This window comes from Pleurodeles waltl, chromosome 10 (assembly GCF_031143425.1).
Source record: "Pleurodeles waltl isolate 20211129_DDA chromosome 10, aPleWal1.hap1.20221129, whole genome shotgun sequence".
In the NCBI taxonomy this organism is placed as follows: Eukaryota; Metazoa; Chordata; class Amphibia; order Caudata; family Salamandridae; genus Pleurodeles; species Pleurodeles waltl.
In genome coordinates, this window is record NC_090449.1 from 344599248 (window position 1) to 344626867 (window position 27620).

At 43.7% G+C, this 27620-nt stretch overlaps 1 protein-coding gene across 1 annotated transcript in view; it reads left to right on the forward strand.

Moving 5' to 3' along the window:
• Positions 1–5006: 5006 nt before the first annotated feature.
• CARHSP1 (calcium regulated heat stable protein 1) overlaps positions 5007–27620 on the forward strand; it is a 139071-nt gene continuing 116457 nt past the window's right edge. The window contains exon 1 of the mRNA XM_069210575.1: positions 5007–5225. The gene's annotated coding sequence lies outside the window, so the exon portion shown is untranslated. The remainder of the gene's footprint in view (positions 5226–27620) is intronic.

The following is a 27620-nucleotide window of genomic DNA, read 5'->3' on the forward strand; positions in this document are numbered from 1 at the left end:
TACTGAACGATAAATATGAGACGCCCATGGACACTGTCATTCCAGTCAAGACTTGGGTGGACTATTTCCAAAAAACTTTCGCCATAGAGACTAATATCCAATTAGAAATGTTAAACTGTCTAAAACCTGCAGGAAACGATCAGTTAAGTTTGGCTTTTAGTAATATTATAAGTGTGGATGACGATAAACAAGCAATCCAAGATAGTCCATCAGAGAAAGCCCCTGGCCCAGACAGAATTCCTGCTGACCTATATAAAGCACTTCCAGATTTTTTAGGGACCTCTGCTAACCAACGTCATGAGATCGGCCGTGGTAGGCCCTCTAGTAGACTCCTGGAAAGAAGCAATCATCGTCCCGATTTTTAAGAAGGGAGATAGGGCCGACCCCCTGTGCTATCGCCCAATCTCCTTGCTAGACAGTTCAGTCAAAATTCTAGGCCGAGTGATTTTAAATAAGTTAGAAGAATGGGCGGCTGATACTCACTTCCTCTCAGAAATACAATTTGGCTTTCGCCCAGGGGTGGGCACAGTCGAACAAACTCTTAATTTGACACTTATAGTCCAGAAATATACTAAAGCCAAAAGGGACTGTATACACTTAGCATTTATGGATCTCTCCTGCGCCTTTGATACAGTTAGCAGGGAGAAATTGTGGATGGTAATGCTGGATATGGGCGTGGATAAAGACATAGTTATATTACTTAGCAAACTTCATGCCTGCACAGAGGCTCGGGTCCGTTACTCCCGGGAGGGAGGCTTGACAGAGAAATTCCCATCTCAAAAAGGGGTCAGACAGGGATGTGTTCTTGCCCCTTTCCTCTTTCTCCTGTATATAAATGGGCTGGAGAAATTTCTTTGTGAATTAGGGAAAGATTCCCCAGTTATCAATAACTCTCCAATCCCTGTACTTTTATACGCGGATGATGCAGTACTAATTTCAAGGACAGCAAATGGCCTTCAGATTTTATTGAATGCTTTTAATACCTTTATGAGGAATCTTGGTCTTAAAATTAACAGAACTAATGTCATTTGTTATGAAGTGCGGTCCTAAATTAGCAAAAACATTTTTTTTAACTTTAAATGGGCATGAGATACTTAAGGTCCCACATTTTACGTATCTGGGGGTCCCCATTGATGTAGATTTTAACTGGAAGTTTTTAGTTAATATACGCTCAATACAATTCCAAAAAACCATTGAAGCTGTTTTTAGGTTTGCAAGAAGTCTCCGGCATAAACCTGTCAAGGAAATTATGACTGTCTTCACTTCCAAATGCCTCTCTACCGTGACATTTGGAGCTGGGGTTTGGGGGCTTGCAGATTGTACAGGGCTCCAGATTATAGAAAACAAATTTCTAAGAAGGCTACTATCAGTCCCTCAATCTACATCAGTAAAGTTCTGTCAGAAAGAAGTAGGTTTGAGGTACATATCTAGCTATATAAAACTTCAACCTCTCATACTGTGGGTTAAAATCTGGACTAAGCCTGAAGCGCTTCTATGTAGAAAGGTGATACAGGACTGTCTCCTTCTGTCACGATCTCTAGATATTCCCTGGCTTAGATATGTTCATCTCTCTCTCCTATCATTAGAATTAGGAGACCTTTTCCTCAAACCAGATACTTTAACAAGACAGGACATTAAGAAGGTTAAAGACACGTTCTGGCAGAATAACCAGGACATGGACCCAGCCTCTAGTTCAATGAGACTATGGACAAATTATGAGACACAACAACTTCAACCAAAGTTGTATCTGACCATCATTAATCATGAGCGACAAAGGTTTTTACTCACAAGACTACGTCTAAACACCTTACACTTTTTGGTAGCATTCCCAGTTGCTGGAACCTGGTTTAAGAACCTTCCTCCTTGCTGCTGTGATGGAAAGACATCTCAAAGTACACTACATTTTATGCTTTTTTGCACTTTATATACTGCTCCAAGAAAAAGGTTTTTACGTCCGCTATTTCAGTCTAACAGCATTAGAACTAGCCAACTTGCTTACTCCCACTTACATGACTTGGGAAACATGGACATAATCCAGGCTGTGTTAGATTTTATATATGCTGCTCATTGTGTTCGGAAAATGTATTAACAACGTTTTTAGAAATTTTTATGACTGTGAAATCTGTATGTTATTTATTTATTTGATGTCTTTTATGGTCTTTTTGCACCGAATAAAGTAAACTAAAGAAAGAAAAGAGAGATGTAATTGTATTTTTCACAGTTCTTTCAGGTACCTCGGTACCTCATAGTACTAACAAACATTGGCAAAGCCAATAGGTCTCATCTACGAAAGAGTTATTGGCTTTGCTAATGTGTTTTAGCCATAAGCAATGTTGTACACCAGAGTAGCTGCTGTTCAGCATGGCTTAAAGTTAGTGGCATAGTTGTGTGGAGTGGAGTAGAGTGGCATAGGAGCAGTGGTGTAGAGCCCAGTGGTGCAAAGTACAGTGCAGTGGAGTAGCAGAGAGAGCAGTAGTGTAGAGTGGTGCAGTGGCATAGATTGCAGAGTAGACTCACGTTGCAGGGAGTGCAGTGGCGTAGTGTAGAGAGGTGCAGAGTAGAGCAAAGTGCTGTAGAGTGGAGTGATGCAGAGTAGAGTGGCATAGAGTGCAGTGGCATAGAATGCAGTAGTACATAGTACACTGGTGTATAGTACAGTGGTGGAGAGTGGAATGCTGCAGAGTAGAGTGTCAGTGCAGTGATGTAGAGTGGAGTAGAGTGGCACAGAGAGCAGTGGCGTAGAGTACAGTGGTACAGAGTAGAGGACAGTGGCGTACAGTGCAGTTGTTTAGAGTGCATTGACGCAGAGTGCAGTGGCATAGAGTGGCATGGGGGTAGAGTTACATAGAGTGCAGTGGAGTAGTGTGGCATACAGTAGAGTAGCAGAGAGTGCAGTAATGCAGAGTGGTGCAGTGTCATAGAGTGCAGAGTAGACTCATGTGGCATAGAGTGCAGTGGTGTAGAGTGGTGCAGAGTGGAGTATTGTAGAGTGGTGTAAAGTATAGTATAGTGCCTAGAGTGCAGTGGTATAGAGTAGAGTGGTGTAGAGTGCAGAGTTGCAGAGTAAAGTGTCAGTGCAGTGGTGTACAGGTTCTGGCAAGGCAAGAGAAAGCTGTGCATGATAACCCTGAATGGTGATCCGTGGAATGGTCAGTAGGAAACAATGAGCAGTGCATTAAGCCTTTCTTAAAAGTCTTTACTGGTAAACCCCATCTCATGCAGGGAGGTGGGCAGAAGGCCAGCGAGCCATCCATTGGATCTGTGCAGCTGAATAATAGCATTCTAAGTCCAGAAGACCTAATCCACCCGCAGTCACAGTTAGCTTTAGAGTGGAAAGAGCTCCCGATGGCGCCGCAGTGACCAAATCAGACGTGTGCCCTATCTGAAGAAGGAATGAAGGACAAGCAGGGGAAGGTTTGCAAATTAATACTATCATTGGGGTAGCACACCATCTTCACTAGTGCCACATGGCCTCTACAGAAAGCAGAAAAGAAGACCAAAAAGCAAACTGGGCTTGGAGGGACCGTTCGCTCTGCCGAGATTTTCTTCCTGGAAATCAGTGTAAGAATGGTAGATATTAATCTTTAGGTATCAAAAGGTAACTGGTTCCCAGTTCAATCTGAGATCTAAATGTATATAAAGGCAAAAACAGTGCCATATGTCAAAGAAACACTAATTACATTTTAAAATTTGTAAATTGTGTTTGTGCAATTTACATCCCAAATATTTTGAAGATTCTATGTGTACTTGCCACTTAGGGATAACCCAGATCTCTAGTTTGGCTTTTGCTCAATTTCAAAACTATATAAAGACATGGACAAAGCGGGCAATTGCCTTGCACAACCTTGCAAGGGGTCTGGCCCCTGCTCACCCTTCAAAAGCACAAACAGCGGACCATTGCACCAGAGGAGTTTGCCAAGGTTGATGGGTGTTGCTTGTTCAACCACTTGATCGTGCCCCTTCTGTTTCGCTCCTGTGTGCAGAGACAACTCCCCAGGTACCCAATACCTTCGAATAGTCTTGGTGGACCCATCTTGTCTGATTTTAGGAATTGTCCCACCTTGTACTTCTCTTCCTTATTTAACCAGTTCTTGGCAACAACTCTTTGAATTATTTGCCGTGGATCTCCCATTTGCTCTCGATTTCATCCTCAGACAAGTTATGGGTACATCACATCCTGACATTAGGTGTGAGACTGTCGCCCACACCATCTGCCCTGCCTAGTTAAGTTGAAAGTCCATGGGTGGTTACGGTAAGCCAGATGTTTTTGTTCAATTTGTTTAAACTAGCATAAGGTTAATTACCTTAATGTTTCCCAAACTGTTTGCCAGGGGTTTTAAAATGTTCAGAAACATAAGCAAAATTATGCTGTTACTTTCTCTTCAGGAAAGATCGGGTAGATTTGGGTAGGGGTGATGGCCTTGCCGCAGTACTGAAGGGCATTAATTTACTACTGAACAAGGACATACGTAATGTGACACCTGAATGTAGCATACCAGGAGGCAATCACAAAAGGTCCACAGTGAATAAATAGTGCTATGCTAAAAAAGAGTAAATAAATGCACTGACAACATAACTGAGGCAGGGCCTCTCTTGCGTGTGTCCGTAAAACTGATGTTTGTTCTTGAATTTTTGTCCTGAATTTTGACCCTTTGTCCCGAATTTTTGTCCTGAATTTTGACCGTCTGTCCTGAATTTTTTACAGTCCTGTCCAGAATTTGCCTCAATGCCAGGTGGTCACCCTATTCTTCACACAGGTTTTTAGAACCATAGTAAAATGGACCCCGTGGCACAAGAAGCACCTCACCTCCCCTAGCTCTCCCACACCCGCTTGTCCCGTGTTGTCCCCTCCACCATTAACGGAGCGAGGAGACACGTGCCAATCAATGAATACTTACTTTCAATAATTTAAAAACCTAGACCTGTTGTATGGCTTTGACAAAACTTATTTACATCACGTATGTACTTTTCCGCCACTGGTGCCAAATAGAGCTGCAGGCTTGCAAAGCGGGGTTGGAGATCCGTGGGTGGAGTTCTGGAGGTGTGGAAGCAAGATAGCAGGACTTGGAGAGGTGGGTGGAGGAGGAGTTAGAGGGCGTCCGTGCTCCTGCGCTGCAGAGTCAGAAGGACGGCACCAGGGCAAGAGTCTGAGCGCTCCTGATCGTAGACGGTGAACGCGAGCTTCAGTGGAGAAAAAAAGGGCATAACTTCGGGGTCGGCCGAAGGTACCCGTGTTTTTTTGTGCTTTGGGGGGGGGGGGGGGGGGGGTGATGTCGGTGTTTTTGGTCACACGTGCTATGCCAAAAATGGACACCCTCCTTTCTCGCCGCGTTGTTTTTCAACTTTCAAGGAGGCATCGAGGTTTCAATGACTGACCCACCGACTTTGTACACGTTGAAGTGATAACACAGTCACTTGCCTTGATCGTATACCGACGGGGCATCTCTTACTTGGTTCCCCTTTTCAGCCAGGAATCGAGAGGTGAAAGGCTGGGGTGGGGGAGGGGGCGGTGGTCTCTTAATATTCCCTAGTTCAGCGCGCGAAAGGCATGCAAAGTGTTGTCCTTGTCGGCGGCAGACAGCTCCGAGGTTCTTTGATGACACCAATGTTGGTGGGGAGGGGGAGTCTGTGGCCCAGTGCGGGTAGTGTTGGTACATAGGGGAATCGAAGCGCGGGCGGAAACGAGATCCATCGAGGAGGGCTGGAAGTGGTATAGTGTGAAGACGAGTGCGTGTGATGGAACATGGCATTCATTCACTGCAGTCTGCGTTTGCACCGATACTATCTTTACGGCGGCCCTGGGTGTGTGTGTGTTTTTATGTCTTGTGGCGAGGGCTCGTCACTTCTAACGTATGTGACCCCGCCCTGGTTAATTTGCGAGCCAAAGTTACGGTGTGTGGAGGTAAGATGGCCACGTGTGTCTTTGGGGCTCGGGCTGCATCGTCCAGTTAACCAAGGGGATGTTGTCGCACCCCTGTCTTCGACTCACTCTGTCTATTCAACACAAAGACGTGCTTCTAATGAGGCCATAAGCGCCTGCTGTCCTATGAGGCTCCGCCAGCGACCACCGCCAAGCAGCATTTTGGAATTTTGAGACCGTATGATATTAAAAGAGGAAAAACAACTACACGCCCCGACATGCAAAGTTCTGTTGTCTAGAATGCCAGGTCTTGAGAAAGGTATCGAAGTGTATTGTCTTTTTGCCTCCCCTTGGACAATATCATCTGGTGTTGTCTGAACATCATATATATATGCAAGGAGTGAGCGCGCAGAAAGAGTGGAGAACACTTGGGATAGTTGAATCCTTGTTACAGACACATGAGAGCGAAGTACACACAAAGGGCACAAAAAGGAAAACAAGGCAGAAAGTCTTACAGAAATGATAAAATAAACACATTTCGCAAATATGTTTCTAATACAAACTTTTTCGCATACGATCTATATATTCGACATTCATGTACTTTCCCTGTTTGCATGAAAACAACTGAGCATGGAACCGTTTTCTTTTTAATTCTGTATAATAACTGGTTTAACCCACTGGGGTTAAAATAAACAGTACTTTGTGTAATGAAGTAATCACATTTTACAAGTTCCATCGCAGCACTGTGTTAGAGGAAAGACGTTCAGTGTTTAAAAAAAATAAATAATAATAATAAAAAAGTGCAGCTGGGTCAATGCACCCCAGGTGACGGAAACGGGAAGTTCTCAAGTGTGGCTGGGCTGCTGCTTACTCTTCATAGTTTTTATGTAGCACAAATACAGTTGAGTGTAGTGCTTGCATTGCGGGTTCCTTCTCAATGTTCTTTTGTCCGTCTGTGGCACTTGAAATGGTATTCAACTGAATCTAATGGAGATTTTCTTAGCTTCAGTGAAAGAATGTCTTGATTTTATTAAAGACACGGAGGCGAGTATTATGCTATCTTCTCTTGCTTTAATTCCAATAGCAGCCAAGAAAAAAACTACAACTCCCAGCAAACCTAGCTGGGAAACTACCAAATACATGTCTTAAAGAAGCAAAAAATCAGGATAACAGGTGAGTATAAACATCTTGACTGAGAGCAACAAGTCCTCTTTTCTTGCAGAGCAGTTAATCAACTCTGAATAAAGGAACAATCAAAAGTAAAATAATGCATGCCAACAGAAGCGAAAACAAGGCCTCTAAACGATATATAATATTGAAAGTCTTTTCATCAAAGTCCAGATGAAGCATGGAATGCTGGAAACCTTGAAATAAAAACCTCTTCTGCACAAATGTAGGTAGACCAGTCAGAGCATCATGGTGTAGTCGAGGAAAACTTCTAAGACGTCTGGTTGGTAGAGGTAGATGGACCTGATGAAAACAAAGGGAGGGTTAAAAGGAGAAAAAGTGGTGGGATAATACTCGCCTCCGTGTCTTTAATAAAATCAAGACTTTCTTTCACTGAAGCTAAGAAAATCTCTCAGTTTTATTACAAAACACGGAGGCTCCTATTATGCTAGTTCAAAGCATAGAAATCACTGAACTGGCAACAAGAGAGACAGGTTTACAATAGAACGTTCTAAAAGTTGAGACATTTGACCAATATGCTGATTTGAGAATGTCAACCAAACTCAGTCCTGCCCAAAAAGCCTTGGAAGCCATAGCTCCTCTAGTAGAATGAGCCCCGAAGACAGAAATGTCAATACCTGCAAGGTTCATAATCCATTTTACCCAACGGGCTAAGGTAGTGGACGAGACAGGATTGTGAGGGGACCAAAAGGAGACAAGGAGTTGAGTTTCAGAAGGCTTTCTCAAATCTTTTGTTCTTGATATATACTCTCTCAAACAACTACCCACACATAATTCAGCATGATCAGGAAAATACGGTTAAAAAACTGATATTAGGATAGTCTTTGTTCTTCTTCGAACCTGAAAGAAAACACCTGCAGCAGTATATTGTACAGAAGTTACATCCAAAGCCCTAACGTCGGAAATACGTTTGAGGGAAACCAAACAGAGGAGAATGGTAAGTTTAGCAGAAAGGAATTTCAAGGATAGGAGAGAATTAGGTTGTTGAGACAAAAGGAACTGTTAAATCACGTTGACATCCCACATAGAATCATACTTAGGTAAAGGAGGTTTGGCAAAACTTACTCCTTTTAACAGATGGCAGATCAGAGGATTTTCACCGATTGGCTTGTTGATTTGAACATGTTCGGCGGAAATCGCGGACCTGTACATATTCACCGTTCTATATGCTCTACCCTGGGCTGCCAGGGAGGCTAAGAAATTAACAATGAGAACTACATCTGCTGAAAAGGGATCAGTACCCCTGGCCAGACACCAATTATGCCAGGGTGACCAGGCTGATTTGTACGCCTTGGTTGTGCCGGGAGCCCAGGCCTGACGGATGTAGCTAGCAGCTTCTTGCGAAATTCCTGGGGTTCTCCAGGAAGACCCAAAACCATCCATGCAATTGAAGGGAGTGATTGAGTACCAATTCGTGAGGTTGACCCTTGGGATTCAACAAAAGAGAGGAAGGATAACAGGGAAGTCGATCAGTAATTCGAGAGCTGAAGTGAACCAGGGTTGTCCCTGCCAAAAGGGGGTGATTAGTAAGATTCTGGTGGATTGGCGGTGGATATGTGCCAAAACTCTGGAGATCATAATGAAAGAAGGGAAAGCATAATTCGTTTGATTGGACCAGTTTTGTTGAAAAGCATTGAAAGCCAACACTTTAGGGATCCGGTCACCAACTGTAGAATTGAGGAAGCTGGGAATTCAAACGAGAGGCAAAGAGGTCGATGGAGAAGGGACCAAATCTGGAAGAAAATTGTTTGAAGACAGAAGGGTGAAGCTGCCAATAGCTGGAGTCTTGCAGATACCTGGAGCACCAATCTGCGATCGTGTTCATGTTTCCCGGAAGATTCCCAAAGACTTTTTGCTAACTCGGCGAGAGGTTTTGACCGCGTACCTCCTAGATGATTTATGTATCGAACCACCGAGAGGTTGTCCATCCGGAGGAGAATAGAACAACTTACCTTGCCTTTGGCAAAGGTTTGGATCGCAAAGGAGCCTGCGAGAATCTCTAAACCATTTATATGCAGCGATAACTCCTCTCTTGACCATAGACCTCTAGTCGAGAACTGAGCACATCTTGCGCCCCAAACCAGTCCGATTTTATTTTATTTTTTTAACCTCTAGAGCGCTCGATAATGAAGAGGGCCTGGAAATATGGCCTGAATAGATGAGGCAAGGAGACCGATTATCCGGGCTAATCCTTTGATCTTAAGTTGTGATTTGTTCAAAACCAACACTAGTTCCTTCTTTATATGGGAAATCTTTTGAGATGGAAGGTGAAGAGTAGCTTTGACAGAATCTATGAGAAACCCCAGGAACTCCATCTGACGAGACGGAATAAGATTGGATTTTTCTCCGTTGTTGAGAAAACCTAGGCCCTGAAGGAGAGAAACAAATTTGTCTAAGTGTTCCATCAGGATGGATCTGTCCTGGTGTAAAATGAGAAAATCGTCTAGGTAGACCATGATCCTGACACCCTGAGCTCTCATGTGTGTCACCACTGATTTCATTACCTTGGTGAAACACCATGGGGCTGAAGAAAGACCGAAAGGAAGGCATGTGAAGCGAAATAATTGGTCCTTCCATTGAAACTGACGAAATTTCCTGAAGGACTGTTGAATTGGGATGGAAAGATAAGCATCTTGCAGGTCTAAACGAAACATCCAATCGTTTTCCAATAGGGAGTCCCGAAGATGGAGAATAGTTTCCATCTTGAAGTGATGATAAACTACAAAATTGTTGAAATACTTTAAGTTTATATTCTGAAAATTTCTTGTTCTTTTTTTGAACTAGAAATAGAGTACTGGTAAACCCTGAGGGATGAGGGGAGCATGGTTCTATTACTTGTTTGAGAATGAGGGAGTGAATCTCTTGAGAGCGCAATTTGACTTGTTCTTCTAAAAACATTAAAGGCTTAGGAAGACAATGTTGGATTGGAGTGGAATAGAGCTCTATACAATAACCTGAAACAGTCTTTAGTACCCACGGATCTGTTGTCAACATCTGCCAATTTGTTAGAAACAAGGCTGCCCCCCCCTCCCCCCAAACAATGGACCAGAAGTAAGGACGCTTACCAGAGTTTTGCGAGCCTCTGGATCTGAAGCCATGTCTGAAGGAACGATTTCTCTGAGGATAGAATTGTGGCTTGAACTCCTGTTGATAGGAAGTGGAGCCTCTGGTCTGATTGCCCGCACCCCTGTGGGTGAATCAGCCGGCAAAGCGGCTCCTGTCTTTGCCGACTCTTCCAAAAACACGTGAGTGAAATATTTTTTGCATGGATGACTGTGCTTTGTCAATAGATGTAAAAGTGGCCACGTATTTACTAAGCTCCTTGATAAAGGAGTCCCCAAAAAAGAAGTCAGTTGGCCTCAGGTCTCATCTCCTTGGAGGCGAGGTTGTTTAATTTTGGATCAATCTTTAATAAAAGACTCTTCCGTCTTTCTTGTGCCATCGAAGCATTTGTGTTGCCAAGGAGGCAAATCGCCCTTTGGGCCCAATTGGAAAGAATAACCGGATTATCTTTCTTGTCCTCCATCCTGGCTTCTTCTGCCAAATCCAAAATTCTCGTAAGAGGACCCGAAAGATCCAACAATCTGTCCTGGCAATTGGTCCAGGCCCTGTCTACCCCTTTCTTGGGGTCCTTCCCAAACTTTGTAAAGAACATCAACATATTTGTATCAATGACAGGAATGGCGGTTATGTTGTTAGGAAGGGAAGGTCTGGGGCATTCTGATTTTAACCTGTTACGCACTAATTTATCTAAAGGTTGGCGTACATTTTTGGAGACATATGCCGCCACATGGTTGCAGGGAGTCCATTCAGTGGAGTTAGGGTGACGGATAAGCGTCGGATCAAACATAGGTTGACCCGCAAAATCTAATAAGGAATTATTATTCTCATTTGATTTGGATGACTCTCCCAATAAATTTAGAGAAGTTTTAAGCCTCTTCTCCACAGGCCCTGACCAGATCATTATATATAGCTCATCCTTCTCCGTGTCTGTATCACCCATCATCGTCTGTATCTCCCAGACTAGCAACTTGAATGGGGAAGGTAACATTAGAGGAAGTGGACAGTTGACTAGAAGTATTTTTTAACGGAGAGTCCGAATTAGAGGCCACATTGTCTGCCTTTCTTTTCTTAGTTTTCTTGGAAGGGGTAGATGGAAGTATCAAAAGAGAATAATTTCTTTACAGAGGCTTCAAAAGTCTTTGAAAAATCAGAAATTGAGCTTGAGACAGCTTTTTGAACGGAATCCTTAATAAAGGAATCCAAATTATCCTTAAAATGTTGAACCTCTTCATCGTCAGAATTTTTTTTTTCCATTATGAATTGTACAAAATGTGTGAACAATAATAATGATTAAATAACAGTTGAATAATAATAGGAATTAACTACAGGGAAAGATATAAAAAAAGATAATACCAGGAAAAAAGTGTCCAGAGAGGAAAGGGTTAGAAGGCAGAACCAGGAAGTGGCTGTCCGTGGTGAAAAAAACAGTCCCAAAATCAATAGGAGGCGTGGCTGAGCACTCCTCGTTCAGTGTGTGTTGAGGCTGGAGAAACCTGAAGACGAGGGCGAACCAGGGCTTTCCCGAACGGGGAGTTCTTGAAAGCAGTTGTGGTTGCGAAGCGACCGCCAAGCAGAGCAACAGCTGACCGAGGCACAGCTGATTGCAGAGGGCTTAGAAATGCTCGAAGCGGTTACGCTTGACGAAGTGTCCGAACAAAACAGCTTAGAAGAACAGCTGAATGTTCGTCGCGGAGAGGCTTGGAAATGCCCGAAGCGGGCTCGCTTGACGAAGCGTGTCCGAACAGAACAGCTGAGTGCTCAGAGCCCTGTGCCGGTAAGCGTGTAACGGTCAAACAAGGCCGCTACACAGCGCGCGCTGAGGGCGCTCGCATCAGAATGTTGAAGAGAATGTTTACGGAGGGGCAGAAACAAGAGTCACAAACCAGTATAATGAAAAAACACAGTATACTACTATAAATTACAATAAAAACGGATGTATAACCACAAGAAACTTATATGATAACAGGAATAGTAAAGATAGTACTTATCTTGACTGCGAGCAGCAAGAAGAGGACTTGTTGCTCTCAGTCAAGATGTTTATACTCACCTGTTATCCTGATTGGTTGCTTCTTTATGACATATTTGGTAGTTTCCCAGCTAGGTTTGCTGGGAGTTGTAGTTTTTTTCTTGGCTGCTATTGGAATTAAAGCAAGAGAAGATAGCATAATAGGAGCCTCCGTGTTTTGTAATAAAATCTGGGGTTTTATGGACTATATACACGGATTGTATTCCCATGTTTCACAGTGAATTAAAGAAGAATTAATTGTTGCGGGTTGCAAGTGCAGTTGGTGCGATTTGTAAGAGTAACGTGTTTATGACATATAGGTTTGTTCGGTTGATATATTTTTGGTTAACTGTCTATATCTATAATAATGGAGGACCTGCATGAATATTTTTTCTCGTGATGGAATGATATTATGCATTTTTAAAATTCAAATGAAATCGAAAAAATGATGCTTCTGCTGTTAGTGCTTAGTTATGGTCTGGGGTAGGGGGACAAACAGAACAGGAGGAAAGGAAAAAATCGAAGAAGAAGCAAGAAGATCACGGGTGACAATGGTGAACAGGATAGTGATGAGTGACTGTGATAAGTTTTAAATAGTTCCCTAGATCAGCCTTTGAAGTCCATGTCTAGGTCAAGGGTTGCACCCGAATGTCAATTGTGCTGAGTAGCAGAAGAGTCCCATGAATGCCAAGGAATTCTGGGAATGCAGCGCTCACCCCAAAGCCTGTTGATGCAACCCTGACACAAGTACATGGGATGCACACTCTGGTCCCGTTTCCTGCCTTAAAATGTTCAGTCATTAAGTGTGTCAAACTGCTTAGGCTCCACCCTGCCCTCACCACCAAAGCTAGTTAGCCATTTGGGGTAGTTCGCATTTAGACCTCAACTTTTTATCCACTTAAGCTATCCATGTCAAATTTGCATCCTTTTTTCCCCAACATCCTATCCTGGAGATTCTGAAGGTACAAAGGATTTGTGGGTTCCCATGGATGGGGACCTAAAAAAAATAGCTAAAAATATAGTTACATTTTGGTTTTATGGGGAAAAAGTGAAGCTGTGTAGAGTGGAGTATGCATGGTGTGGTAGTGCATGGACAATACAGAAACCCCGTTTTCATTTCAAATACCCATTAACATTGCACAGACATATAGTTTTACTGATAAAACTGTACAGCGCACAAACAATGTGTGGAAATGGAATCATCAAGTGTATTGATTTTGTTTTGATTGTATTAAAATGATTGTTTACAGTACGCCTCAGAATTAACCAAAAATTGTACTTTTCTAATTCTGTTATATTCTGAAATAATAGCACAGGACATTTACGTTTTGTTGCTCGCTAAAAAACGCCTTTCCTTTTACACGCCCCAATTGCCAGATAAATCATGTCACTTTAAAGTCAGAGAAAGAAAACTAAACTTCAAGCGCCCTCATAAGACCTCTGTCTTTGAATGCATAGCAAATGTGACAAGATAAGAACAAAACTTAAAGGCCTTTTAACTGCATTCTTCCATGAGTACTTGCTTTCTGTCAACAGGCTATGCTCCATGAGAGAGACAGGGACATGCTGGATGGCAAATAGAAAGCAAGCAAATGTGAGTTAAAAAGCAAATGGTAAGCAATGGGCCGAATGCATTCATAGGTCAGCTTTCAGAATGTCACTGAGAAGTCTGAAACTAAGGTAAATATGCTGGGGAAAACTGCCCAAGGTCCGTAAAAAGCACAAAACTACTAAAGATTTTAGGTTTTGCCGCACAAGGTACTCGGTGACAGAGTAGTTTGTTACATCCACCATTATGTGCAGTGTGGAGACTGTAATGCACTGGTCTTATGGTGAACAAAACGCCTCCCACGTCTGATGGTGGATAAAGGTGTTAAGCAGGCCATAAGCAAGTCCATGATTTCTTCAAGTAAAGGAAACAATTTGTGAGGGTGCTTGCCAAGTGAAGTAGTGACCCATGGAAGACATGTAACCATTTTTGTTTGAAATCTTCTTGGAGAGTAATCCCTCAGACCAAAGGGACAGGGTTCTATAAACCAAACTACTAAATGCTCCCCATAGTGACTATTAAAACCCAACAACTACAACGCCCCACAGTCATTCAACCTTTCCTCAATTGTATACTACAGCGCATGTTCACAGAAAGGACAAAATTGAATGCCACAACTGTTTAGCAAAAAATATGGTGTTATCCTACAGTACATTAAAAATATACTTAAAAATAAATAGAAGAATTCCATAAAGAAAGATAACGTAAGACAGAACCGTTTGTCTTTCAATAAGTACTCTTCTATTTGTATCACTGTTTGTCCTTAAGTTATGGTCAATAGCAGTGCACTTAGATCATGCCTTTAAATTTCAAGCTCAGGTTTTGGAGAGAATGGCTTAAAAGAACCACCTTCTTCAGGTCTACACACAAACTTCTCTTCTCCAATTTTTAACTGCACAATTTCACCTAACATCTACTAGCAATACAATCCTAAATAGCAATGGGCAGCTTCTAGTTGACTTCACCCCATAAGAATCGAGCAATCCACGGTGTCCAGATACAAGGAAGTGGACAACTGTGGTGTCCTCAAGGTACACTGGGTATTGTCCTTCAAGTAACCAAACTTTATTCTCTTTATTCTCCAGATGGGGTGATGGGGGAGTAAAGATTGTCAACCCCTTCACTTAATGGACCCTCAAAATGGTGGAGTACCCAACTTCTTTATTGTATGGTATGCTGCTAGTCGCATCATTGCATGAAAAGATTCAACAAAGAGAGTGACAGAGCAACTATTGGCAAAGCCAAAAGCCCTAATTTTTAATAGCATTAATGCAGGCTTTAGATTTTGCTAGTGCATTTTGCTAATACTTTTCCTTCTCGACAAAAGGAAAAATGATGCCTGTTTACCAATGTGGAACAGTATTGGCCAAAACGAAGCCACTGCAGAGTGTTGCATCTCCACACATGTGCACTTACAAGTCATGATGCCGATACCATTTATTTTTTTCCCTTTTTAATTTACAGTTTGAAAATGTTGCCTACCGATAACGAAGCATTACATTAAAAAAAACATGCACGGCACATCTAACATAAATGGCTTGATGGCCATTTGGAGCTGCCGGGCGAAGTGAATGCTTAAATCGTGGATGGGGTGTCAAACGAGAGAGAGAAGTGTGGTTTGGGAGAGCAATGGAGGAACTGGGAGCACTGAAAGACAAAATAAGCCTAATGAGAAGAAGCAGTGGACGAGGTTGTGGTGAGAAAGACAGCTGATGCACCCCCTCCCATTGAGTACTAAAAAGAAACCTGCAAAGGCAAATAGGGGGTGTGGAGGTTGGGGACTGCAAGAGGATAGGGAGATGGGCTTAATGATGGATGGCTAGCAAAGAAACAGTCCTCTAAGAGGCAAACATACTCAAGAAGAAGAACAGCCATCAAACACGCATCATGTAAATGTAAATGAGATTGTTGTGAAAGCCAACAGCTGCTATGAAATAGGCTGCCTCAAGTCCCAGTGTAACTATTAATAGTGTGCACAATAGGCCTTTTAAAAAGAGACTTTTAACCCCTTCTGTGCCCAGGACGTAATGGTTACGTCCTGAGGCACAGTGCTGCTGTGCCCAGGACGTAACCATTACGTCCTGTGCACAGAGCCCAGAGGGAGCGCTCTCGCTCCCTCTGTGGGGTTCCCCCCCACCCCCCCCAAGTCAGGGATGGAAGGGGAAGCCCTTCCCCTCCCACCCCCGACCCCCCCAACCCCCCCGTGACGTCAGCGCGCGCTGATTAGTCACAGGGTCTCCCCCATCGCGCTGCGCGATTGAAAAAGAAATTTATTTTAGGCCATTTCTGCCCCCCCGGGGGACAGATCGGCCTATTATTAGGCCAAACTGCCCCCGGGGGGGGGGGGCAGAACACTGTAGGCGCCAGGGCAATTTTTTTTTTGTGTTTTTTTTTTTTTGTTCCTTTTTTTAGAGATGGGGAGCGACCCATCAGGCAAGGGTCGCTCCCCTGGGGGGGCAAATTGTATTTAGACCATTTCTGCCCCCCTGGGGGCAGATTGGCCAATTTTAGGTCAATCTGCCCCCAAGGGGGCAGAAACCACTAGGCACCGGGGATTTGTTTTTTGGCGCCAATGTCACGCAGGGGGAGCGACCCCGTAGGCAAGGGTCGCTCCCGGGGGGGGGGGGGGGTTGGGGGGGCAAATTTATTTTAGGCCATTTCTGCCCCCCCGGGGGACAGATCGGCCTATTATTAGGCCAAACTGCCCCCGGGGTGGGGGGCAGAACACTGTAGGCGCCAGGGCAATTTTTTTTTTTTGTGTTTTTTTTTTTGTTGTTTCTTTTTTTAGAGATGGGGAGCGACCCATCAGGCAAGGGTCGCTCCCCTGGGGGGGGCAAATTGTATTTAGACCATTTCTGCCCCCCTGGGGGCAGATTGGCCAATTTTAGGTCAATCTGCCCCCAAGGGGGCAGAAACCACTAGGCACCGGGGATTTGTTTTTTGGCGCCAATGTCACGCAGGGGGAGCGACCCCGTAGGCAAGGGTCGCTCCCGGCGGGGGAGGGTGGGGGTTGGGGCAAATTTATTTTAGGGCATTTCTGCCCCCCCCCCCCCCGGGGCCGGCTGAGCTACAAGCCAAACACCACAGGTAGGCACCTTGCAAAAAACACCTCTGTTTTCTGTGAAAAAATATGTTGTGTCCACGTTGTGTTTTGGGCCATTTCCTTTTGTGGGCGCTAGGCCTACCCACAGAAGTGATGTACCATTTTTATCGAGAGACTTAGGGGAACGCTGGGTGGAAGGAAATTTGTGGCTCCTCTCAGATTCCAGAACTTTCTGTCACCGAAATGAGAGGAAAAATGCACTGGTTTGCTAGGTTTCCTCAGGTGTCGGCTGAGCTACAGGCCAAAATCCACAGGTAGGCACTGCTTTTTATAAAAAAATGTGATGTGTCCACGTTGTGTTTTGGGGCATATCCTGTCGCGGGCGCTAGGCCTACCCACACAAGTGAGGTATCATTTTTATCGGGAGACGTGGGGCAACGCTGGGTGGAAGGAAATTTGTGGCTCCTCTCAGATTCCAGAACTTTCTGCCACAGAAATGTGAGGAACATGTGTTTTTTTAGCCAAATTTTGAGGTTTGCAAAGGATTCTGGGTAACAGAACCTGGTCCGAGCCCCGCAAGTCACCCCTCCTTGGATTCCCCTAGGTCTCTAGTTTTCAGAAATGCACAGGTTTGGTAGGTTTCCCTAGGTGGCGGCTGAGCTAGAGGCCAAAATCTACAGGTAGTCACTTTGCTAAAAACAGCTCTGTTTTCTGTGATATGTCCACGTTGTGTTTTGGGGCATATCCTGTCGCGGGCGCTAGGCCTACCCACACAAGTGAGGTATCCTTTTTATCGGGAGACGTGGGGGAACGCTGGGTGGAAGGAAATTTGTGGCTCCTCTCAGATTCCAGAACTTTCTGCCACAGAAATGTGAGGAACATGTGTTTTTTTTAGCCAAATTTTGAGGTTTGCAAAGGATTCTGGGTAACAGAACCTGGTCCGAGCCCCGCAAGTCACCCCTCCTTGGATTCCCCTAGGTCTCTAGTTTTCAGAAATGCACAGGTTTGGTAGGTTTCCCTAGGTGGCGGCTGAGCTAGAGGCCAAAATCTACAGGTAGTCACTTTGCTAAAAACAGCTCTGTTTTCTGTGATATGTCCACGTTGTGTTTTGGGGCACATCCTGTCGCGGGCGCTAGGCCTACCCACACAAGTGAGGTATCATTTTTATCGGGAGACGTGGGGGAACGCTGGGTGGAAGGAAATTTGTGGCTCCTCTCAGATTCCAGAACTTTCTGCCACAGAAATGTGAGGAACATGTGTTTTTTTAGCCAAATTTTGAGGTTTGCAAAGGATTCTGGGTAACAGAACCTGGTCCGAGCCCCGCGAGTCACCCCTCCTTGGATTCCCCTAGGTCTCTAGTTTTCAGAAATGCACAGGTTTGGTAGGTTTCCCTAGGTGGCGGCTGAGCTAGAGGCCAAAATCTACAGGTAGTCACTTTGCTAAAAACAGCTCTGTTTTCTGTGATATGTCCACGTTGTGTTTTGGGGCATATCCTGTCGCGGGCGCTAGGCCTACCCACACAAGTGAGGTATCATTTTTATCGGGAGACGTGGGGGAACGCTGGGTGGAAGGACATTTGTGGCTCCTCTCAGATTCCAGAACTTTCTGCCACAGAAATGTGAGGAACATGTGTTTTTTTTAGCCAAATTTGAGGTTTGCAAAGGATTCTGGGTAACAGAACCTGGTCCGAGCCCCGCAAGTCACCCCTCCTTGGATTCCCCTAGGTCTCTAGTTTTCAGAAATGCACAGGTTTGGTAGGTTTCCCTAGGTGGCGGCTGAGCTAGAGGCCAAAATCTACAGGTAGTCACTTTGCTAAAAACAGCTCTGTTTTCTGTGATATGTCCACGTTGTGTTTTGGGGCATATCCTGTCGCGGGCGCTAGGCCTACCCACACAAGTGAGGTATCATTTTTATCGGGAGACGTGGGGCAACGCTGGGTGGAAGGAAATTTGTGGCTCCTCTCAGATTCCAGAACTTTCTGCCACAGAAATGTGAGGAACATGTGTTTTTTTTAGCCAAATTTTGAGGTTTGCAAAGGATTCTGGGTAACAGAACCTGGTCCGAGCCCCGCAAGTCACCCCTCCTTGGATTCCCCTAGGTCTCTAGTTTTCAGAAATGCACAGGTTTGGTAGGTTTCCCTAGGTGGCGGCTGAGCTAGAGGCCAAAATCTACAGGTAGTCACTTTGCTAAAAACAGCTCTGTTTTCTGTGATATGTCCACGTTGTGTTTTGGGGCATATCCTGTCGCGGGCGCTAGGCCTACCCACACAAGTGAGGTATCATTTTTATCGGGAGACGTGGGGGAACGCTGGGTGGAAGGAAATTTGTGGCTCCTCTCAGATTCCAGAACTTTCTGCCACAGAAATGTGAGGAACATGTGTTTTTTTAGCCAAATTTTGAGGTTTGCAAAGGATTCTGGGTAACAGAACCTGGTCCGAGCCACACAAGTCACCCCTCCTTGGATTCCCCTAGGTCTCTAGTTTTCAGAAATGCACAGGTTTGGTAGGTTTCCCTAGGTGGCGGCTGAGCTAGAGGCCAAAATCTACAGGTAGTCACTTTGCTAAAAACAGCTCTGTTTTCTGTGATGTGTCCACGTTGTGTTTTGGGGCATATCCTGTCGCGGGTGCTAGGCCTACCCACACAAGTGAGGTATCATTTTTATCGGGAGACGTAGGGGAACGCTGGGTGGAAGGAAATTTGTGGCTTCTCTCAGATTCCAGAACTTTCTGCCACAGAAATGTGAGGAACATGTGTTTTTTTAGCCAAATTTTGAGGTTTGCAAAGGATTCTGGGTAACAGAACCTGGTCCGAGCCACACAAGTCACCCCTCCTTGGATTCCCCTAGGTCTCTAGTTTTCAGAAATGCACAGGTTTGGTAGGTTTCCCTAGGTGGCGGCTGAGCTAGAGGCCAAAATCTACAGGTAGTCACTTTGCTAAAAACAGCTCTGTTTTCTGTGATGTGTCCACGTTGTGTTTTGGGGCATATCCTGTCGCGGGTGCTAGGCCTACCCACACAAGTGAGGTACCATTTTTATCGGGAGACTTGGGGGAACATAGATCAGTAAAACAAGTACTATTGCCCCTTGTCTTTCTCTACATTTTTTCCTTCCAAATATAGGAGTGTGTGTAAAAAAGACATCTATTTGAGAAATTCCCTGTAATTCACGTGCTACTATGGTCACCCCGGAATTCAGAGATGTGCAAATAACCACTGCTCCTCAACACCTTATCTTGTGCCCTTTTTGGAAATGCAAAGGTTTTCTTGATAGCAATTTTTTACTCCTTATATTTCAGCAAATGAATTGCTGTATACCCGGTATAGAATGAAAACGCACTGCAGGGTGCAGCTCATTTATTGGCTCTGGGTTCCTCGGGTTCTTGATGAACCTACAAACCCTATATATCCCCGCAACCAGAGGAGTCCAGCAGACGTAACGGTATATTGCTTTCGATAATCTGACATTGCAGGGAAAAGTTACAGAGTAAAACGTAGAGAAAAATTGATGGTTTTTTCACCTCAATTTCAATATTTTTCTTTTTCAGCTGTTATTTTCTGTAGGAAACCCTTGTAGGATCTACACAAATGACCCCTTGCTGAATTCAGAATTTTGTCTACTTTTCAGAAATGTTTAGGTTTCTGGGATCCAGCATTGGTTTCATGACCATTCCTGTCACTGACTGGAAGGAGGCTGAAAGCACAAAAAATTGCACAAATGGGGTATGCCCCAGTAAAATGCCAAAATTGTGTTGAAAAATTGGGTTTTCTGATTCAAGTCTGCCTGTTCCTGAAAGCTGGGAAGCTGCTGAGTTTAGCACCGCAAACCCTTTGTTGATGCCATTTTCAGGGGAAAAACCACAAGCCTTCTTCTGCAGCCACTTTTTCCAATTTTTTTGAAAAAAACGAAATTTTCACTGTATTTTGGCCAATTTCTTGGCCTCCTTCAAGGGAACCCACAAAGTCTGGGTACCTCTAGAATCCCTAGGATGTTGGAAAAAAAGGACGCAAATTTGGCTTGGTTAGCTTATGTGGACAAAAAGTTATGAGGGCCTAAGCGCAAACTGCCCCAAATAGGCAAAAAAAGGCCCGGCACAGGAGGGGGAAAAGGCCTGGCAGCGAAGGGGTTAAAGGAGGTCTGTTAGAAAGGCCTAAGTAGAGTAGCAAATGGAGATATAGATCTCACAAGGCAGATTGTGCCTTTTTGTTTCTTTGGGGCAAATCCGTTCAGTCGTTTTTGAGAAATTAAAGTTCAAACAAAATATAGATATCTGGGTGGCTGGGTCTTAAGAGTCTCTTGAGCCTTTTGCAGTAGTGCCAAGTTAAAAATTTATCTTTCTGATTGGCCAGGGAGCTATTTTTTCCTTGGGCCTATTCGCTCCTGTGGGAGTCGGGTTCCCACTGGAGTGAGTGCTCTGAATGACTGCCACTAACATCAGAAAAATGTTGCTGGCAACCAATATAAGACTTGGAAATTTAGTCCTGTCCTGAACGTGTGAAAAACAAATATTTAAGGGGACCTGGTAGCCATTAAAGGCACTGGGGAGAGCCCTCACCCGGGCCTGAAATTTCTAAAAATGGGGAGGGAGGCCAAATAGCCCTCCTCCCCCAGTCATTAAAGGCCCTGATGTGCCCACCTCTGGGGCTGATTACTGTAACTAAGGGAAGGGAGCTGGCCTGCTCACATGCTGTGTCCCGGGGAGCCCACACCCTGGATATAGCGGTTTCCTTGTCTGCACCAGCATGGGTAGAGGAGTCTGTGTTAGATCCTGCCAGCTGGGAAACAGGCTTTATGCTCCTTTTTCCTGCCTGCAATGATGCGGGCTAGGAAGCAGATCTAAATATTGCTTCGGTCCGTAGGGAGCAGCAATAATAGCTGCTCCCTGAGGGTGAGAGTAATGCTGGCTCCCGCAGCATGCGTGGGAGGTGAGTGTCGCCGGGACTAGAAAAACTTGCTCGCCCACCCCTTTAATTATTATACTGGACCTGGGGTCCCCGGGGACTAAGAAGGCTCGAAGTAGGTTGGGGGGCAGCAACCCTCCACCTCCTCTTTAATTGTAGTTCTAGCCCTGGGGGATTGGGTCCCCATGCCCTAATGAAGCTCTGGGAGGGGTCACACAGCCCTCCTCCCCTTTAGTTAAAAAAGAAATTGGCCCTTTGGAATGGGGTTCCCATGGCTTAGTAAGGCTTGAGGAAGGGACCAGCCCTCCCGTCCCTTTCATTAAAATAATGTCCCTCAATGATGTGGTCTTCAGGGCCTATTGAGGCTCTGGGAGGTGAGCAGGCAGCCCCCTCCCCTTAATACAAAAATATATATATAATAATGAGCCCTGGGTGATGGGGTCTTCAGGTGGTAAATTTGTGGTGTTTTTTTTTTTGTAAAGTTCAAAACGTTACTGTTGTCACTGACATTCACCAAACTATAATATTCCTTTAACCTTTGATTATTTTTTTCCAGTTGGGAGGGGGGGGACTGTATCTACCTATCTCTAAATATTTGTCACAGTTTATGTTACATCCTTCAGGGCTGTTCTATAGGGTCATGCTAATCTGTGGCCCATACTAGTGTCCAATAAACTCAAGGATTTCAATTTGCTTTATGGCAGCGTGGTAATAATGCGAGATCTAATTGGTAAAGTATTGACATTCTTCAGCACTATCAGTTGGGACTTAATACACTTATTTTCATTCCTCTATAGGGGGTCAGCTGTACATTAACCCCATATCATGCTGCTCATGCTACTTTGGCCCTATAAGTTTTGGCTTATGTGCTTTCTAAATAATCAAATTCTTGAACTCTACAATGAAATCATTGGTTAACCTTTTTCACCATAAGATTTGTGGGGATTAGAAAACATATTCTTAGTATACATGGACCAGAACACCTAAAACACATCACTGGAACCGGATTACAGTGTCTGGTAGTAATGTTGGAATCTTATGGGTAACATGCCCAAAAAACAAAACTATTGGGCTCTACTAATGGCAGGCTTTGTGCTTATACAAAGGGAAATTATATAGCTTAGGTTTACATAGGAAAAGTATTTTTAGTGTTGCTAGTAATTTCAACTTTATTTGACAAATCGTTACCATGAAAATATTTAACCCATTATAGCTCCAACCTCTAAATCTGTATGCATATTGGTCAAGTAGATGTGAGAGGGAGTAATGGGACATGGGAGAAGGGCTCTCATGGTCCCATTTTTAGTTCTGATTGGAAGTTTTTTTTCTCTCCCTCAAGGACACTGCGATAGAATTATTCCAAGTTTAGTATACAAACAGATGCCAGTGACTGTGTGCTTTTTTTCTCATGAATTTAGTGTGTATTTGTTCTGTTTTATTATTTATTTTTATTATTATTATTATTATTTATAATTATGCTTTGTAAAACCCGGTTTGTAGCGGAATTCACTTTATAGTTCTTATGCTGTGGAAACGAGGTGGTCAAGACTAAGAAGTAGGCTGGAGGAGACAGTTCAGGTAAGTTGGTGGTACAATTTATTGTTGATACTTCTCAGAAGCTGTTCCATATGCCATGGCTTCTTTTCCTGTTTCTCAGTGAAGGTAGTCCTGGGAGTGTCGGTAGGGGATGCACAAAAAATCGATGGGCTGGTCAATTTTCGACATTCTCTCACTCCCTCACACCCCCTCCCCCCAAATTGATTTTAGATTTTGGGAGGGCTGTTAGGGTCCATTAACTCCATAAGTCAGTTCATAGTACCCATGTCAATCTTCTTCTATGCGTCTTGTCATTGGAAATAGATTGCATGCTAAAGTTTGTTTTGCGGCCTTTGAAGATAAAGTTCTGTCTAGTATGGGAACAGTGCCCGAAAGTATTTCAGAACTTTGTGATACCTTAAATTGAAAGTGGTGCGAAGTAACTTGAAATTTATGCTCTGTAGCACTTGGAGCCAGTACCGTTCTTTGGAAGCTAAAGTGATCCTATCAGATTGTTAAACATTTAAACAGCAAGGGTGTTTTTGTTTTCAAGTTATGCAGCATCCTGTAGTTTTGCAATTTTTGGTGGGGAGAAGTAATGAGGAACTCCTGCACAATGCAGTGAATACTGTAGTATCGACTCTCCCACGGTGCTGTGAGAGCCAATTTTGCTTGGAGGATTTCTGTTTTGCGTAAAGCATTCACCAGTTTCAAGTGTTTTAAGGGTACAGCCACAAGAAATGACTCTGGTTTGGTAACTGTGAACAATGTGACCAGCGCTCCAATACCACTGATCGAGTTCATGCTGTTGTGCCTGTTCATGTTGTGAGCACCAATGCCGCCATGCAGCACCAAAGGGAGAGACAAAATAAATAGTTTGCCCGTGCTGAAGTATATCGACAATTGTGCAGTCATCCATGTAACCGGGGTAGCCTGCAAGGTGTGACAAAAACAGTGCCAGACGGGACAAATGTAAAGCATTTACCAATGACATCAAGTGATTTTTGAAAGGCAAGTCCACGAACGAGTGTAAGTGATGGGCGTGACATGGGCATGGTTAAAAGCCCACAATACTCAAAACAATATTCACATTCTTTGGAACTCTATATTTGCAGTTCTCGAACCAAACCCTGCAGGTTTATGAACACTCAAAAAATTGTTACCATCCAAAACCTAAAATTAATAATTTACCAGTTGTCAACTATGCAATCATAACTCGCCTCCTCCCCACTTTTTTTGGGTCAAAGCCTACCAGACAGTGCAAGACTACTTGGGGACATTCTGAAAGCTGATCAGAGAATACATTCCGTCCATTGCTTACCATTGGCTTTGTGGTTTGTAACTCACATTTGCTTGCTATCCATTTGCTGTCCAACATGTCTTGATCCCTTCCGTGGAGCATAGCCAGTTCACAGCATTGTTCCAGTAGTGCTCCCTTACTGTAAATTGGCCTATAAATATTCTCTTGTCTTCTCATTTTTCTTGTGCATTCAAAGACAGAAGTCAAATTTCAAGCTCTCTCTTCTAAGGGAGCTTGGCGTTCACTTTTCGTTCTCTAACTTCTAAGTGAGAGGATTTATCTTATAAACTGAGAGTGTGAAATGAAAGGCTTTTTTTTTTTCTATCGCACAACAAAATTTACATGTCTGTAAATGATCGGTGCAAGTATATCAGAATTAGGTTAGGACAAATGAGCACTTTTTTTTGTAATGTATAATACGATCAAAACTTATCTATACACCAGGTGATGCCATTTCCACACATTAGCGTTTGAGCGATGCATAGATTTTTTTTTTTTTTTTTTAGTAAAACTGTAAGTTGTGCAAATGTAATAGTCATTTCAATTGAAAATGGATTGTCTGTAATGGCAGTGCACTACCACAACAGGCATACTCCAGTCAACTCTACCCTATTCTCTGCAGCACATTATTCTACTCCACTCTACAACATCCCTCCTTTCTGCAACACTCTGCTCAAGTCTTCACCACGCCCTCTGACACACTGTTCCTGTCTACTTAGTTCCTCCTACTTCAGTCTACGTAGCTCCCTCTGTCACGCAAACCCACTCTACACCACTTTTCACCACTTCACTCCATCACGCTGCTCTCTACTCTACAAACACTCCACGAGACTGCACCACTCCACTCTGACAATCTGACATGACACAACATATCATGACACAACAGTCTACACACTAATTTCTAGCCATGCTGGTGTACAACATTACTAAAATACATTGGCAAATCCAACAATCTCTTAACCACCTGTAACCTGGTTATGATTAAATACGTTTTTTTAAAACACATAGAAATGCTTAGCATAAACCATGTATGCAGATGTGCACACATGTTAAGGGAAAGGAGGGTGGTCCTCCCGTACAAGGCTTTGCTTCTTAAGTCTTACAATGGGAATAAGTAATACATTTCACTCCACATATACATTATATAGGGGTGTCATATTCTGTACGTTTAGGCACTGGAGCAGATTCACCACAGCAGTGTTTGCGAGTGCTAGTTCACACCGAGTATGTGACCTTTTTTCACAAGTTAACATCTGAAATATTTTTGTTTACGACTTTGAAAACGAAGGCGTTCGGTGATCTTTTCTAATATGGCAGCGTGAAAGAAAAAATAGTGTGTTGGAGGCTTGTAGTGAAGTTGTACATAAACTGATTTCCTTTGCTAGACCATTTCTTCCAGCATATTTTCCATTAGGAAGGAAACCACCAACTAAGCCCTGCTCCCATCTTTTTACAGAGCCTTATTTTTAGCCTGCTTTGTGCACGTGACGATCGAGGGTTCACAGTCATCCGTGTGCAATCCAAATATCCGCTTTGTCACAGCTGAGGCCCTTCCTGGACATTAGCAAGTCTCTAAGGGCAGGGCGCGGTCTTATCTTCAGTGCAGCTATCAAATGCTGCTTCCCTCCCCTCTGTACAGCTTTATTGCTGGGTGTAGGGTGCTTATTTTATATGATTGATTACTTGCTGGTTAGGTTGAGCCTAACAAGCGCTGCTTTACCGACGTGTTGGTATGTATCTGGGCATTTAACCACGCCCATCACTATCACTTGTTCATGGGCTTGCCTTTCAAAAACCCTTTATTATCATTAGTAAACGCTTTACGTTTGTCCTTCCTTGGGCCAGTTTTGTTACAGCCTTGGCCATCTACCTTCTTACATGGATACACTTTCGCGGACAACTTTGACTGCGAACGAACGTTTTTAAAAATTGTGTCTCCTTCGCGCACACGCTCGAAGGCGCTTTGAATCGGCTTACTTATGTCAACTGTTTTACCTTTTATTTATATTTTGTGTGGCAAGAAAAGTCCAGTTAGGAATTTACTACTCTGATAGCTCTAATTCGAGCAAACGCGAGACCCTTTGCATTACATATGCATGTTGACTTAGTTTTGCCACGGTCATTTTGAAGAGTTAATGCTTGTGCTCAGACACCAAAGTGCCGCTCCTTTCCTTCCGGACATGTAACTGGGTCCGCTACTCCACCCAGTATGCAGAAAGTAGCCCTTTTCTAGTTGGGGTGCACACTAGGCTGACTTTTGTTTTCGATGGCTAGCCCTCCCAGTTTCTAATAATCAATTGAGGAACTTTGCTCAATGAGGCAATGTGTATTACAAACGTTCTTGGTGGATGACTGAGTGGGGAAATCACCTTCACCCTCTCCTACGGCTCTGTAACCCCACCTATCACTAGAAAGATGTAGACAGTTTTTTAGCTTCTTAAAGTTCTAACTGGAATATATACACTTTTTAAAAAAAAAAAATTTTTTTTAGGGTAGTTTCAGCATTTTATGTTGTGCAGCTTGTTTTTCTTGGCATGGAATATAATGAATTCATAGAAATGGACTTCGATGCTACCTCATAGGAAGTGTGAAATTGTCTTAAAAAATCCTAAATTTTATCGGTCAAGGGTACTTTAAGGTACGGTTTATTTTGAAGGGCATTGTGCTTTGGTTGCTTTTCACCTGTAAATGTGTTCTGCAGTGTTTGTGACTTTTCTCTTTAAGGTGGATCTCTGTTGCACACAAGAAGTACATACACCGCTGTGTGCTTGTGAGACAATTCTTTAAACGACCACCTGACACGACAGCCCTTATGGGAGAATGGTGCTACAAGGCTCATTTCTGAGTTTGGTTAAGGTACACATCAGCTTTTCCTCATGAATTAGGATCACCGAATTGGAGTTGCTTTGTAACCATTGAAGGGAATCGAAGGTCCAACAACATATCCTTCAAATTATATGGTTGTTTACTGCCACCATCACACTGCAGTAGCCAAAACGAAGCTTCACTCTTTCCAGATATGAGGCTTCAGTTTTGTTATATCAGCATTTTACTCAGCCGGAGCTATCCTTATTTGTTTTTGATGGAGAAATGGAAAGGAAGGAAATTCATGCCGGAGTTTCAACAAGGGTAAAGTATTAAACTAATCCTCATCGGGTCAACATTAGATCAGCGAAGACC